The sequence below is a fragment of the Staurois parvus genome, unplaced genomic scaffold (genome assembly GCF_062004578.1).
Source record: "Staurois parvus isolate SC_StPar_1 unplaced genomic scaffold, SC_StPar_1.0 ptg000071l, whole genome shotgun sequence".
In the NCBI taxonomy this organism is placed as follows: domain Eukaryota; kingdom Metazoa; phylum Chordata; class Amphibia; order Anura; family Ranidae; genus Staurois; species Staurois parvus.
The window spans coordinates 2,725,965-2,739,999 of record NW_028317867.1 but is presented as its reverse complement, the minus strand read 5'-3'; positions in this window follow the sequence as shown (position 1 = coordinate 2,739,999).

Genomic DNA, 14,035 nt, shown 5'->3' with positions numbered 1-14,035 from the left:
TCCCTTAATTTTCTCTCTTCCCCTCTCTTCTGTCTCCCCCATTTTTCTCTCTTTATCTCTCTCCCCATTCTGTCTTTCTCACTTCCTCTTTCTCTCTCTCTCCCCCTCCCTTCTTTTCTCTTCAGCAGTTATAATATATATATAACATTTGGTGTGATATTGTTTAAAGGATAAGTTCACCTTTGGGAACATGTTACATGTTCCTCCCATTTTTAGGGTGGAACATGTAACATGCTCCCATAGCTGCAGCCGTGTCTGCCTATAGGGCTGCCACCTCATCCCTTTAAAACAGAACACATATTAATGACACAGGTTCTGGGGCTGATTAAGGTGCTAATTATACTCACACCCCGGTCACATCAAGCCTGACTTTGAAATCGTGCGTCTTGCAGTGAAGTCGCACGATTTCAAAGTCGGGTGAGATGCTGATTTCATGTGCACTTGGCAAGATATCTGACACAGATGTCTATGCAAATCACACCAAAAGTAGTACATGTGCTACTTTAGAAATTGGTGTGGCTCCGACTAAGTCAGAACCGCACCAATCTGACCGCTCTAATTGTGGACAATAGGGTGCGACTCGGCATACGATTTGCAAGTCGCATAGCATTCAAATCGCATGCCAAGTCGCACCGTATGTGACCGGGGTGTGAGTGCCTTATCTGCATTAAATCAGCCCCAGAACCTGTGTAGTTAATATGTGTTCGGTTTTAAAGGGATGAGGTGGCAACCCTACCCACTGCCCCCCCTTCTCTCCATACTGTCTGTCAGATTTGAAAACAGCGTGGCCGTGCAGCGCTCCACCCACACTTTCGTGACTTCCGTGAATGAATGAACAAGTTCCGACAGCCTTAGTGACTGTGGTTTTCAATGAACTACCACGACGCTGTGGAGCGCTGTGATAGTGTATTGAAGCTTCGTGTCAGAATCCCTGCTTCCCTGTACATCCCGTACATCCCTGTATGGCAAGCAGATATTCTGACAGGTCTGCTGGAGACCTGCATGGCACCAGTGATCTACTGATCCTTGGTGCAATGCTTTACTGGCTCCTTTGGACAAAAAGAATAAATGCACATTTTCTTACCTGCAAACAAATGTGCATTTGTTATTTTTGTCTAAAAGGTAAACTTATCCTTTAATACTAGTTCTGTTTAACCACTTGCCAATCGCACCATTGCCGAATGATGGCTACAGCACGGTTGTCCAGTTCTGGGAGGGCATCATGTGACGTCCTCCCAGAACGCCTCCTCCCACGCGCCCCCGGCGATCTCCGTGATTGCTGTGTTCTATGGACACAGCTGATCACGTGATGTGGTAAAAGGCCAATCACAGCGATCTTTTACCACGTGACCAGCCGTGTCCAATGACACAGCAGAATATCGGTAAATGCAGTTGCCGGTTATCGGCTGCACTTTCCTCACGCTGTCACAGCATGAGGAAAGTACTGCCGATAACCGGCAATTGTCAGAGGATGGATCGGCACCAATCATCAGGGCACTGATGATCAGTGCCCTGATGATCAGTGCCCTGATGATCGATGCCCAGCAGTGCTGCCCACCAGTGCCCAGCAGTGCCACCCACCTGTGCCCAGCAGTGCCACCCACCTATGTCAATCAGTGCCTAGTAGTGCCACCCACCTGTGCCCAGCAGTGCCACCCACCAGTGCCCCCATCAGTGCCACCCATCAGTGCTGCCCAGCAGTGCCACCCATCAGTGCCCAGCAGTGCTGCCAGTCAGTGCCACCCATCAATGCTGCCCATCAGTGCTGCCTATCAGTGCTGCCCAGCAGTGCCACCCATCAGTGCCCAGCAGTGCCACCCATCAGTGCTGCCCATCAGTGCCGCCTATCAGTGCCCATCATTGTTGCATATCAGTGCCAGCTCATCAGTGCCACCTATAATTGCTGCCTATCAGTGCCACTCAGTGCTGCCTATCCATGCCACCGCATCAGTGCCTCCTATCAGTGCCCATCAGTGTCGCCTATCAGTGCCCATCAGTGCTGCCTATCAGTGCAGCCTCATCAATGTACATCAGTGAAGGAGAAAAATTACCTGTTTGCAAAATTCTATAATATAAACAAAGAAAAACTTTTTTTAAAAGATTTGTGCTCTTTTTTTAAAACATCCAGCAGTTAGTAAATACCACCAAAAGAAAGCACTATTTGTGTGAAAAAAATAAAAATTTCATATGTGTACAGTGTTGCATGACTGCGCAATCCCCCCCCTTCCTCTCTGTCAATGTATCTTGCTCTCTCCTTCTATCTCTCTTTCTCTTTATCTCTTTTACTCCCCCAAGCACTTTTTCTCTCTCTCCATCTTACTCTCTCTCCCCCCTTTCTCCCTCTCCCCCTCTTTCTCTGTTCCTCTCTCCCCTCTTCCCTCTCTTTCCCTTCCTGCCCTCACAATGGCATACGCAGGGTACGTGCCCAGCATCTCCTGCTATGTGCCCTGGGTCCTCGATAGCACAATATCTAGTCACTGTTTAGGTGTTGCGGAGCAGGCACATCCCTGCCGAGTATGCCAAGTTGTGAGCTGGGCCTACCGTGCCTGTGCACTAGGGGTACCTGTGCCCAAGGGAGCGCTCACCAATGTCCGGGACCAGGAGGGTCTAACAGTTCCCTGACATAGAGATGAGCATTCACCGCTTGTAGTAATGAAGCAGAGTTTTTCTGTCAGTGGTGTTCCGTAGCTCTACACACTGTGATTTCTACTTCTTGCATTAGGAGTGGCGGGCCGAGTCGCACCACCTCCACCAGCCAGCCAACAGACACATAGAGTGGATCTCACGCGTGTCCAGTGTTAGATCTTCCTCTTACAAACCGTACAGTCAGACTGAGGACCTTCGTGATGCTGATCTGCTCCTGGTTGCTATGGGAGATGGGCCATCAAGGAGGAAGCCCAAGCAGAGATTCCATCCCTACCAGAGGACACCTCACCTTACCCAGGTAGCACACCTCGACTGGTTGCCATGTGTCTTGAATGTGTACTTAGTTCCCCTTAGCAGGGACCTTGCTCCTCAGCATTCTGCATTGATGCTGTACTTCATGCTCCTCTAGTGCTTTACAAGCCCCGGTTCTTTTCGATATGCCAGAAGCAACATGCACCCCTTTAAATAACTTCAGACCAGGCTGAAGAAACAATTAATGTAACTATACTGACGAAACTTGGCAATACAATGCAACGTGAGCAATTCCCTAATGAAGGTACTTTTCATAGCTTGGATGTCCTCCTGATTCCTGGGACAGACTGCAAGGCACAGCAACCCTACCACTAGCTGGAGGTTACATCTTCAGGTTTGTCTATGTCTTCTTCCCATGCAGACATCCCTTGAGCAGAGCCCTACCCCTTTTTCTAACAGCACAAGGGGAGAGGCAGAGCCCAGAAAGATCAGGAACTGCAGAACTAGCATTAACCCTTCCCTAACCTGGGCAGACTAGCTAGTTTGCTATTATTATTATTATACAGGATTTATATAGCGCCAACAGTTTATGCAGCACTTTACAACTTAAGGGCAGACAGTACAATTACAATACAAATTAATACAGGAGGATTCAGAGGGCCCTGCTCATTAGCACTTACAATCTAAGAGGAAAGGTCGAAAGATACAAAATGTAATAACTGTGGGGGATGGGCTGATGGACAAAATACATGTACAGTTGTTAGGTGGGGGCAGGATAGGACTCTATGAAGAGATAAGTTTTCATGAATCATCTAAAAGTGGACAGAGATGGAGATAGTCGGACACATTGTAGAAGGGAGTTCCAGAGGATGGGAGTGACTCTGGAAAAATCCCAGAGGCGAGCATGGCAGGAGGTGACAAGGGAGCTAGAGAGCAGGAGGAACAAAGAGATGGATTTGGTTAATATTTTGAGACCAGGGTATTGATATAACTAGGGGCAGAGTTGTGGATGGCTTTATAAGTTGTTGTATCTTGAATTTTATTCATTAGGTGAGCGGGAGCCACTGGAGGGACTGGCACAGATGGGTGAAAGACACTGAACGGTTGGTAAGGTGGATAAGTCTGGCAGCAGAATTCATGATGGACTGGAGGGGGGATAGCCTATGCAAAGGTAAGCCAGTGAGGAGGGAGTTGCAGTTGTCAAGGTGGGAGATGACCAGGGAGTGAGTTAGAAGCTTTGTGATGTCATTGGATAGGAAGGGGCGTATCTTGGAGATGTTGGGTTGAGGCAGCAGCAGTTGGATGTGGGGCCAAAAGGATAGTTTAAAGTCCAAGATTACACCTAGCACCCTGGCATGTGGGGACAGGTTGATGAAATATTATGAGCTCAGTTTTAGATAGATTAATTTTCAGGAAGTGGTGTGACATCCAGGCTGAAATGTCTGTTAGTAGATTAGTGATGCATATGGAGACTGATGGAGTGAGCTGAGGAGTAGAGAGATAGATTTGGGTGTCATCAGCATAGAAATGGTATTGAAAACCATGGGAGGCAATCAACTGACCAAGAGAGGAGGTGTAGATTGAGAATAGGAGGGGTCCCAGAACAGAACCTTGGGGAACCCTAATGGAAAAAGGAAGAGGAAGTAGAATTGTAAGTGACGCTGAAGGTGCGGTGGGATATGTAGGATAAGAACCAATGAAGATCACAGTCACAGAAACCAAAGAAGCAGAATTTTTTGAGGAGGAGGGAGTAGTCTACTGTGTCAAAGGCAGCAGAGAGGTCCAGGAGTAGGAGTACAGAATAGTGTCCATTGGTTTTAACCGTTACATCATTTGTAAGTTTGAGGAGAGCAGTTTCCATGGAGTGCAGAGAACTAAATCCAGACTGAAGGGGATCAAAAAGGTTATTCTCAGTGAGGTGGTTGCTCAGCTGGTTGTAGACAAGGCGTTCAAGGAGTTTGGAGGAAAAGGGGAGTAAGGAAATGGGTTGTAGGTTGTTAAAATTGGTGGGGTCTAGTGAGGACTTTTTAAGTACGGGGGTGACTAGTGCATGTTTTATAGAATTGGGGAAGATGCCAGAAGAGAGGAAGAGATTGAAGATGTGAGTTAGTGAGTGTAGGATAGAGCCAGAGGGTGACCATAGCATTTGGAATGGAACAGGGTCCAGGAGGCATGTGGTTAGGTGGGCGTTAGAAAAAAGCTTAGCAACCTCGTCTATAGTCGTGGGGTTGAATGCAGGAAGTAGTGATCGTCCCTGTGGATGTGGAGTGTTAAGTAGGGGAGGTATCTGTGCATTAGAGATCTCCTCATGAATTGTATCAATCTTCTTTTTGAAGTGATTGGCGATCTCCTGGGCAGTGAGTGAGTTAGTGGGTGGAGGCAGTGGAAGATGAAGAAGATAGTTGAAGGTAGAGATGAGTTGACGGGGATTGGATGAGACGGTGTTAATGAGAGTAATGAAATAGGTCTGCTTGGCAGTGTGGAGGCAGGAATCATATTTCTGGAATGCAGATTTATATTGATTGAAGTCTTTCTGAGATTTAGTCTTACGCCCCAGACGCTCGAGAGCTCAGTTATGTTTTTGAGACCTCTAGTGTCATCTGTTTGCCAAGGTTGTATGTGTTGGGGCCAGACTGCGTATGTAGCCAGAGTGGCAGCTTGTTTAGGGAGGATGACAGTGAACTGTTGTAGACAGAAGTGGTTAGATCTGGGCAGGACAGGGACGATATTTTGTTATAGAGGTGCTCATTAGCAGAGTAGAGAAGAGAAGGGTTGAAGTGGTGAAGGTTTCTACGGGTAATTGTTAAATGGTTGGAGAGAGAGGAGGTGGGAGACAGGGAGAGAGTGAAGCTAATAAGGTGGTGATCAGAGAGCTGGAGAGGGTTGTTGGAGAGGTTTCATGGAAGGCATAGGTAGGAGAATACAAGGTCAAGGGTGTTGCCATTGGAATGAGTAGAAGTTTAGAAGTAGCAGGAGTGTTAGCGTTAAAAGGGATGTTGAAGTCGCCGAGATTGATTATGGATATTTCAGAAGAGAGAAAGAAGGGTAGCCAGGCAGAGAAGTCATCAAGGAAGGTAGATACCTGTCCAGGGGGCCAGTAGATCACAGCAATTCTTATAGAAACAGGAGAGAATAGACTTATATAATGTGCCTCAAAAGATGAGAGTGTCAGAGAGGAAGGTGGGTGAAGTACCTGATAGGTGCACTGTGGGACAAGGAGGATTCCTACTCCACCTCCCTTCCGTCCACTGGGTCTGGCAGAGTGAGTTCAGAAAAGGCTACCATAGGAAAGGGAAGCAGGGGAAGCAGTGTGAATCATGAAGGCAGGTTTCGATAATGGCATGATAAAGAGGTCGTGGAGGGAGGTGAGTTTGTTACAGATAGAGTGGGTGTTCCAGAGGGTGCAGGGTGATGGTGCAAGGTACATTCCTCTTGTAGGCAGCTGCCTACAACCTGCCTACGACTGCAGGAGCAGGCAATCTCTCCATGCCAGTTGCCTGTCAGAGTGAGTGAGTTTAAAGCTGAGGGAAGCCCCCCTAGGCTTTTCCTTCACTCTGAGGTGTTAGAAGATGCACAAGTGTGGGAGGCAGGATTTAAGGGCAGGACAGAATTTGTGCTGGGAGGGGGGATTTGAGGGGATGCTTAGTACTGTGCTTCATAAGGGAAGGTCAGAATTTGTGTTGGGGGTAAAGAATTTAAACTTGGGAGGGGGGATTGAATGTGAAAATTTGTGCTGGGGGGGAGGGGTCAGGTGTGAGAGGATTTGTATCGGGGAGGATAATTTATACTTAGGAGGTGAATCTGGGGGATGGGGGGGTTGTGCTGGGGGAAGGGGGAGTGGGAGAGGATAGGAGGGGATTGGGGGAGAGGGTTTATGCTGGGGAGGAATTTGGAGGATAGGATTTGTGGTAGAAGGTTGAGTTTGGGGGAGGGTACATTTTTGCTAGGGGGGAATTTTTTTTTTGGAGGGGGAGTTGTATTAAGAGGAGGAATTTGGAGGGAAGATGATTTTTGCTGGGGATGATACATACTGGGGAAAGTTAAGCAAAGGACAGGATTTGTGCTGTGGGAAAAGAATTTGAACTTGGGAGGGGCAATTGGGGGAGATAATTTATGTCGGTGAGTTGGGGGGTGAGAGGAGTTGTCCTGGGGGGTTTTGGGTGAGGAGAGGATTGATGCTGGGGAGGATTTAAGCAAAGGAGAGGATGTGTGCTCGGGGGAAGAATTTGAAATTAAGTGGGGGATTGGGGGGGAGAGGTTCGTACTGGGGGAGGGGGGATTGAGGGAGAGAATTGTGCTGGGGGAGGTGAGAGGGTTTGTACTAGTTGCAGATTAGGGGAGAAGAGGATTACTGCTGGGGGGGGAATGTAAGCAAAGAAGAGGATTTGTGCTGGGGGCGAATCATTTGTTAATTTGTGCTGAGGATCAAACATTGGGGGGGGGGAGAATTTGTGCTGGGAGTGGGAGGTTTGAGGTGGTAAGATGATTCGTTCTGGGGGGATGGGGGGTTGGGGATGGAGAGGATTTGTGCTGGGGAGCTGGAATTCGAGGGGAGAATATTTGTGCTAGGTGGGGAAAGGTCAGTGCTAGGTCAGTGGAGAGAGAGGATTTTGTTTAAGAGGGGGAATTGGTGGGGGAAATGTGATTTATGCTGGGAGGTGGAACTTTGGGGGGGGGCTGAGGTATTAGGACAGGGGGGAGAGGATTTGTGCTGGGAGTGGGAGGTTTTGGGTGGTAAGATGATTCTTTCTGGGGGGATGGGGGGTTGGGGATGGAGAGGATTTGTGCTGGGGAGCTGGAATTCGAGGGGAGAATATTTGTGCTAGGTGGGGAAAGGTCAGTGCTAGGTCAGTGGAGAGAGAGGATTTTGTTTAAGAGGGGGAATTGGTGGGGGAAATGTGATTTATGCTGGGAGGTGGAACTTTGGGGGGGGGGGCTGAGGTATTAGGACAGGGGGGAGAGGATTTGTGTTGAGGGGAAGGACTTTTCCTAGGTAGGGGGTTTTGTGTGTGTGGGGGGGGATTTGTGCTGGGGGAGGAAGGATGAGTAGGTGAGGATTAGTGATGGCAGAGGGGACTGGGGGTGTTGTTATGCTAGGAGGTGGAATGTGGGGGGGTAAGAAGATTTGGGCCTAGAAGGTTGCACAACCCTTGTTGCACTCTTTTTATATTGTACTCCTGATCCCTGCACTCTGCAAATTGCGCACACCTGACCCACTGCATTCTGTGCATTTCACACTTCTGATCCGTTAACTCTATGTGTTACGAATTCCTGACCCCTGCACTGTGTGTGTTACAGACTCCTGCCCTATAGATACGACATTGTACATTACATACTTTTGACCAAATTGTTCAAACATCCCACAGTTCACTTGAACACATTGAAAATAAGTCTAAAAAACCAGAGATTTCACTTTACACATATTGGAAAGTGACTATTAAATGGGTTTCCTCATCTGTTTAAATAAATACTCTGAGATCCTCTTATTGGTATTAGTGAATGACACTTCAATTCTGTTTCAGTGTTTCACATTTTTATTTGCAGCATTGCTGTTAGTGAAAACTGGGATTGCAACTTCTGCATTCACGTTTATAACAATGTGACCAACTTGAACATCTCTGCAATCTTGGCAGATATTGGAATCTGGCAGTGGTGTAGGAAATGGAGTAGCAGAGGTTGTGGTTACAACCAGTTCTACATCTCTACATACAAATGCCTTCTAGATCACAATAACCTTTAGGGAATGTTCAGCTAAATCACTTATCTAGGAGAACAGGGGACATACTGTGCAAAGCAGAGAAGGGAGTAAGTTACAGAGGACCAGTTATTAGTGTTTGGTGTTTTAAGTGAAATGAGGTGTGTATGTTAGTAGGAACAGTAGATTTTGATGTTAAATCTGGAGCAGTGGGTATGATACTGAAGCTTAGGTGCCCCAACTCTTTTCTTACACTGGGGTCCAGGTATTGTATATCAAAGGCACACTACCAGAGTACAGTACAGCTGCTTTGAGAATAGGACTGGTGAAAAAAGCTGTTTTTAGCATGCAGTACATTTTTTGTAACTAAGATTTATTTTGAGCAGATACAATTAACACAGTATTGCAATGAATTGTGAGCCATGGTCCCCACAAGTACTGCATACAGCGATTATCTCAAGGATAGGCAAATCTCGATCCACTTTTAAAAATGTTATTTCTGTTAAAAATTGGAAACGGCTTAGTTTATAAAAGAAACGAGAACTGTTTGCTTTCCTTAGCAACAAACCTGATATTTTTTTCCATCATTTTATGTTTCAATGAAAAATGAAAGGGGGAATCATATTTGCTACATACACTATTGTAAATTCTGGTGATTTGATAAATGAGGTTCTTGCCATGTTTTCTGATAGCATGGTATAAATTATGTGCAAGTAATGTAAAATGAATCTTATTTCTTGTGCAGCCATTTAAAGTTACTAGAAGGCATTCTGTATCTACAAGTCATACAACAAAAAATTAATTAAAAAATATGATTGCATGTACTCACTGTCCATCTATGCATTAAGCCCCTAGGTAATCGCATGACGCATTGCTTCCCCTGGATAGGTTGTATTAGAAATTGGCGATGGTAACCTGAATATTGCCTTAAGGCGATTGAAATGCCACTCAAAAATACATACTGTATTGCCTTTTTTCCCTTCCTAAAATGGTGATCTCATTAAAACTCTATTACTTGGCTTGACATAATCTTTATTTCAAAGCAAGTAATTTATGCAAAGGTCAAAAAATGGCTTACACAGTACAAAACAGTTTCTCTTAGCTTTAATTTTCAGAATTTATTTTCTAGCAAACCTTTTATTTAGCAGAAGTTTTATTTCACTTCCCCCTATTTTTTTAGTTACCCCTCTGATTTCCTGTAATCATACTTTAAAGTGGACATTTCATTTTCATTTTAAAAATGTAGTACTTTTGCCTGTATAGGAGTTGCTGAGTTTTTGGGTCCCCCTAAAACTCTACACAGCCAGGCAACACACATTTTCTTCCATACTTTGCACACTGAAGTCAGTAAACAGTCCTTGAGCTTTGCTTTGTTGTTTTATTAAGGGGTTAACAACTTGAATAGGATCTAGGGGTATACAAACTGCCCAAGGAAACTGCAAACTATTGGCTATTGCACCTGACCGCCCTCTTCCCTTATCTGGCCCAGGGTGTGTAGGAGTATTCATTCTGTCTTTCCCTGTTTGCTTGGAGGGTTGGCAGCTGCCTTCAGGCCTTATGCTGGGCTTGCTCCTTTCCTGCTTCACAGGCCATCCTCTTAAGGAGAAGATGGGACAGAGGAGATACTTCCTTCTAGAATCCTGCCTGCAGGTGGGCTCCCCTCCTTAGGACCCCTTCCAAGGCTCCTCACTCCAGCCCTGTCTCTCCCAGGCTCTGAGATACTTAAGGGTTGCCTTTGCCACCATGCCCAGTCTCCTGTCAAGGGATTGGACAAGGTCCCTCCATGAATGCTGCTGCCAGACCTTTCTATTTTACCAACCACTCAGTGTCCACTGCCCCTCTCTGCTAGTCCCTCCACTGGCTTCCAATTGCCCAGCAAATTAAATTCAAAATGCTAACAACAACATTTAAAGCTATTCACAACTCTGCCCCGAGCTACATCACCAATCTTGTCTCCAAATATTGCCCAAACCGTCCTCTCCACTTCTCTCATGATCTCCTGCTCTTAAGCTCCCTTGTTTCCCCCTCCCATGCTCATCTCCAGGACTTTGCCAGAGCCTCTCCTATGCTCTGGAACTCTCTATCTCAATTTGTCCAGCTATCCCCTACTCTGGCAGCCTTTAGGCAATCCCTGAAAACTAATTTCTTCAGGAAAGCCTATCACGTCTCCAATTAAACATTTATCACCTCCATCAGATCCCCAACAGTTATAACCTTTTGTACCACTTGCCCCTCCCTATTAGATTGTAAGCTCTTATGAGCAGGGCCCTCTTAAACCTCATTTTTTTATTGTATTGTAACTGTACTATCTCCCTTTTATATTGTAAAGCGTTGCGCATGTTGTTGGCACTATATAAATCCGGTATTATAATAATATAATCAGTGGTCATGTGATTGCTGTGCTCTCACACTTAGAGCAGACGGCGGACAGATGCAGCAACGGATCGATGTTGCACTCATCTAGTTAAGTATAATTGGGAGGGAAAAAAGCAATCTCCTACTTCTGTTTTAAATGCTTGGTAAACATATAGTAATTAATGGAAAATGGCATGTTAAAGGCATCTAAAATGCCTTTGTAGTGCCCTTTAGGTAGATACATTTTTTTTTCTTTTGGTTAGTCAGAGCTGGTTAGAAGCCTGGGATGAGTCAGCCTGGGAGTGAGGTTACCTCAGACAGGCTGGGGACTCTACAGGTCAGGCCTTCTGGAGCCCTCCCAACCTTCAAGAAACTACAGGAACTTTCTAGAAGAGGGGCGGAGGAGGGGAGGGTGCCCGGATTTGCATGTTTAGGAGAATCTAGCCAATCCCCAGGCAGGAGACTTGGAATGGAGACTTTGACAGCCCTTTAATGTAAGAGAGCCTGAACAACAGGGTTGTTGGAGTCGGGTGGAAGATGGACTTAAGGAAGGTTCTGGAGTGTGGAGCCTGGGAGGGGGCCCCAGGGAGGGGTGCCTACCTACAGACTGGAGCAGACAGAATGATATCCAATTCACTACAGTCTCCTAGGGAGGACAGCGTGTCAGCAGAGAAGGAGGCAGCCCAGCGTAAGCCTGAAAGCAGCTGCAACCCATTAGCTACAGGACAGGATAGTGTGAGTACTTCTACACCCCTTGGGCCACAGAAGGGAGAGGGCTGCCAGGTGCAATACCCAACTAGTTCTCATCTGGGACTACTCTGCAGTAGATTCTAGAAACACTTGCCCAAGAATACCCTTAGGACAGCTGGGTGGATGAGGAGAACCTTATCTGGGGTCTGAGGAGGTACACAAAAAGGGGACTCAGTGCTCCTTGCTAAAGACTGTTGCTGATTTTTGGTCCACATTTTGTAAAGTTTGCTAAGATGTTGTTCTCAAGGTTTACAGTTCCTTGGGAATCCCATATACCCCTTGACCCCATACCAGTTGTTAACCCCTAATAAAAACAACAAAAACAAGCTCAAGGACTGTTTTACTGACTCAGAGAAAAAGTGTGGAAAATGCATGTTGCCTGGCTGTGCAGAGCTTAGGGGGACCCATCAAAAATCCAGTGTCCCTCAAGGGGGTAGTGCTACACCTGTATACACCAGTATTGATCTCAGTGCACAAAAATTGTATTATTTATTGCATATTATGGAATATGGGTAGCCTAATTAACGAATAGTAAAGTGGAGGAGGCTGAAAGGGGAGAGAAATACCATGACTTTGGCTGGCTATAGGTCAGCAGATATTTCCCAAAGGATAATGAGATATCCAATTATGCTCATGTGATCTGTTTCAGCGCCTGGACCTACTGTGATTTGTGCATAATCTTTTACTGTTTTAAATGGAAAAGTAAAAGATTGAGTCTCACTTGCAGGGAGATGTTTCAGCATTACGGAACACAGCCCTGGATCCTAAAGAGCGCTCAGACTACCTAATGAGCTCATCATATCTCTCAAAGACTTTGTTACTTTGATAGGCAGAGTCTCTTTGAATAACAATTTGGGGAAAGCACCTATGGAATCAATATCACATAAAAATAAATGTGCATGTATCATGCACATATCAGTAAATGTGCATGTCCTCCTGGAGAACGTCGGATGAAGAAACGCGTAGGGCGGGGCCTTGGATGTATGGGTGAGCTGCCGTTGTCTGCTTAGACTGGTGCAATACTTGTCATACTAACTGTATATGCCTGTGATGCTAGTGTCAGCTCTGACACTGATCTATGTGAGTGGTTTTAATTACGTTTTGCATTCAATAAAGCCTGAACGGTTTTACACTATGTGGATTCCTTTTCCTCTTTCTCCATGTCCCATTCTGGTTATATGAGGAGCAAGTGCTATTTGAAGGATTTTCTAAGTATATGAGGAGCAAGTGCTATCTGAAAGAGTTTCTAATTATATGAGGAGCCAATCACTATTTCAAGGATTTTGCATCAGTTGGTGTGTGTTGCTGCAGATCGTTGCTCCCAGAGTATAAGCGAGTATAGCTGGTTGATTTCCTACCAGCATGGAACATTATATGAGAAGTTAAAGAAGATTTATTGGTTCACGTATTAATTAATTTTTTGGACATTTTTTTATATATTTTTGGTACACAAGTTTTAATATTATTAATCATTTATTTTGTTGGACACTAGTTTATATATTTTTTCACAGATTTTTTTCACTGACTTTTTCACTGATCTTTATGAATTCATTTGTCATATTTTTTTGTTATATGAATTTTTTTACATTATATTATTACTTGTGTTCACTCATTTAATATCATCTAGAGATATATTATTTTTGAAGAGCATTGCTCTTTTGTGGTTCAGAGTCTCTTTGAAGCCCACTACCTCAAATCACTTATACTTAAAATGTGTCAATGATCAAAATGTAAAACTATTTGTTAATTTCCACATTGTATTTTAACTATTTCTAGCCTATTCCTATTATTCTCAACAATCTTGAAATGTATAAACTTAGTTTGTGACGATCCCCACACATTTACTTCCTTTCATTCTGTGACACTGTGTCCTGTGAGTAGGCACTGCTGTGTCACATATTTTACAGAGCTTGCTGTCTGACTTACAGAGTTGCTGAGAGGAGGAGTTTCAGGAGGCAGAGTCAGTACAGGAATCACAGCTTGCAGGTATCAAGGTACCATTGGATATGTAGTCCTTAGAAACAGCAGAGGAAAAGTTGCAAACAATTCATGGAATCTTGTAAGTTGTGGAAAGAGATGGCCAGCATACCGGCAGTACTCACAAGATGAAAGGATATTTTTCTTATAATGAATTGTCAATTATACCAACTGTTTGTATAGCTGTATTGAATGCTGTGACCATAGATTTCCTTTAATGTGCAGCAATCTCCAGCCATATTTTTCTGCTTCATAGCTGCTGCAAAATACCTGGTGGCTCTGGGTATGGGGGGACATATGACCTGCTCCCTTGAAGCACTCCCATAGTCTAGTAGCCAATCATAAGACCTGAACACTGTC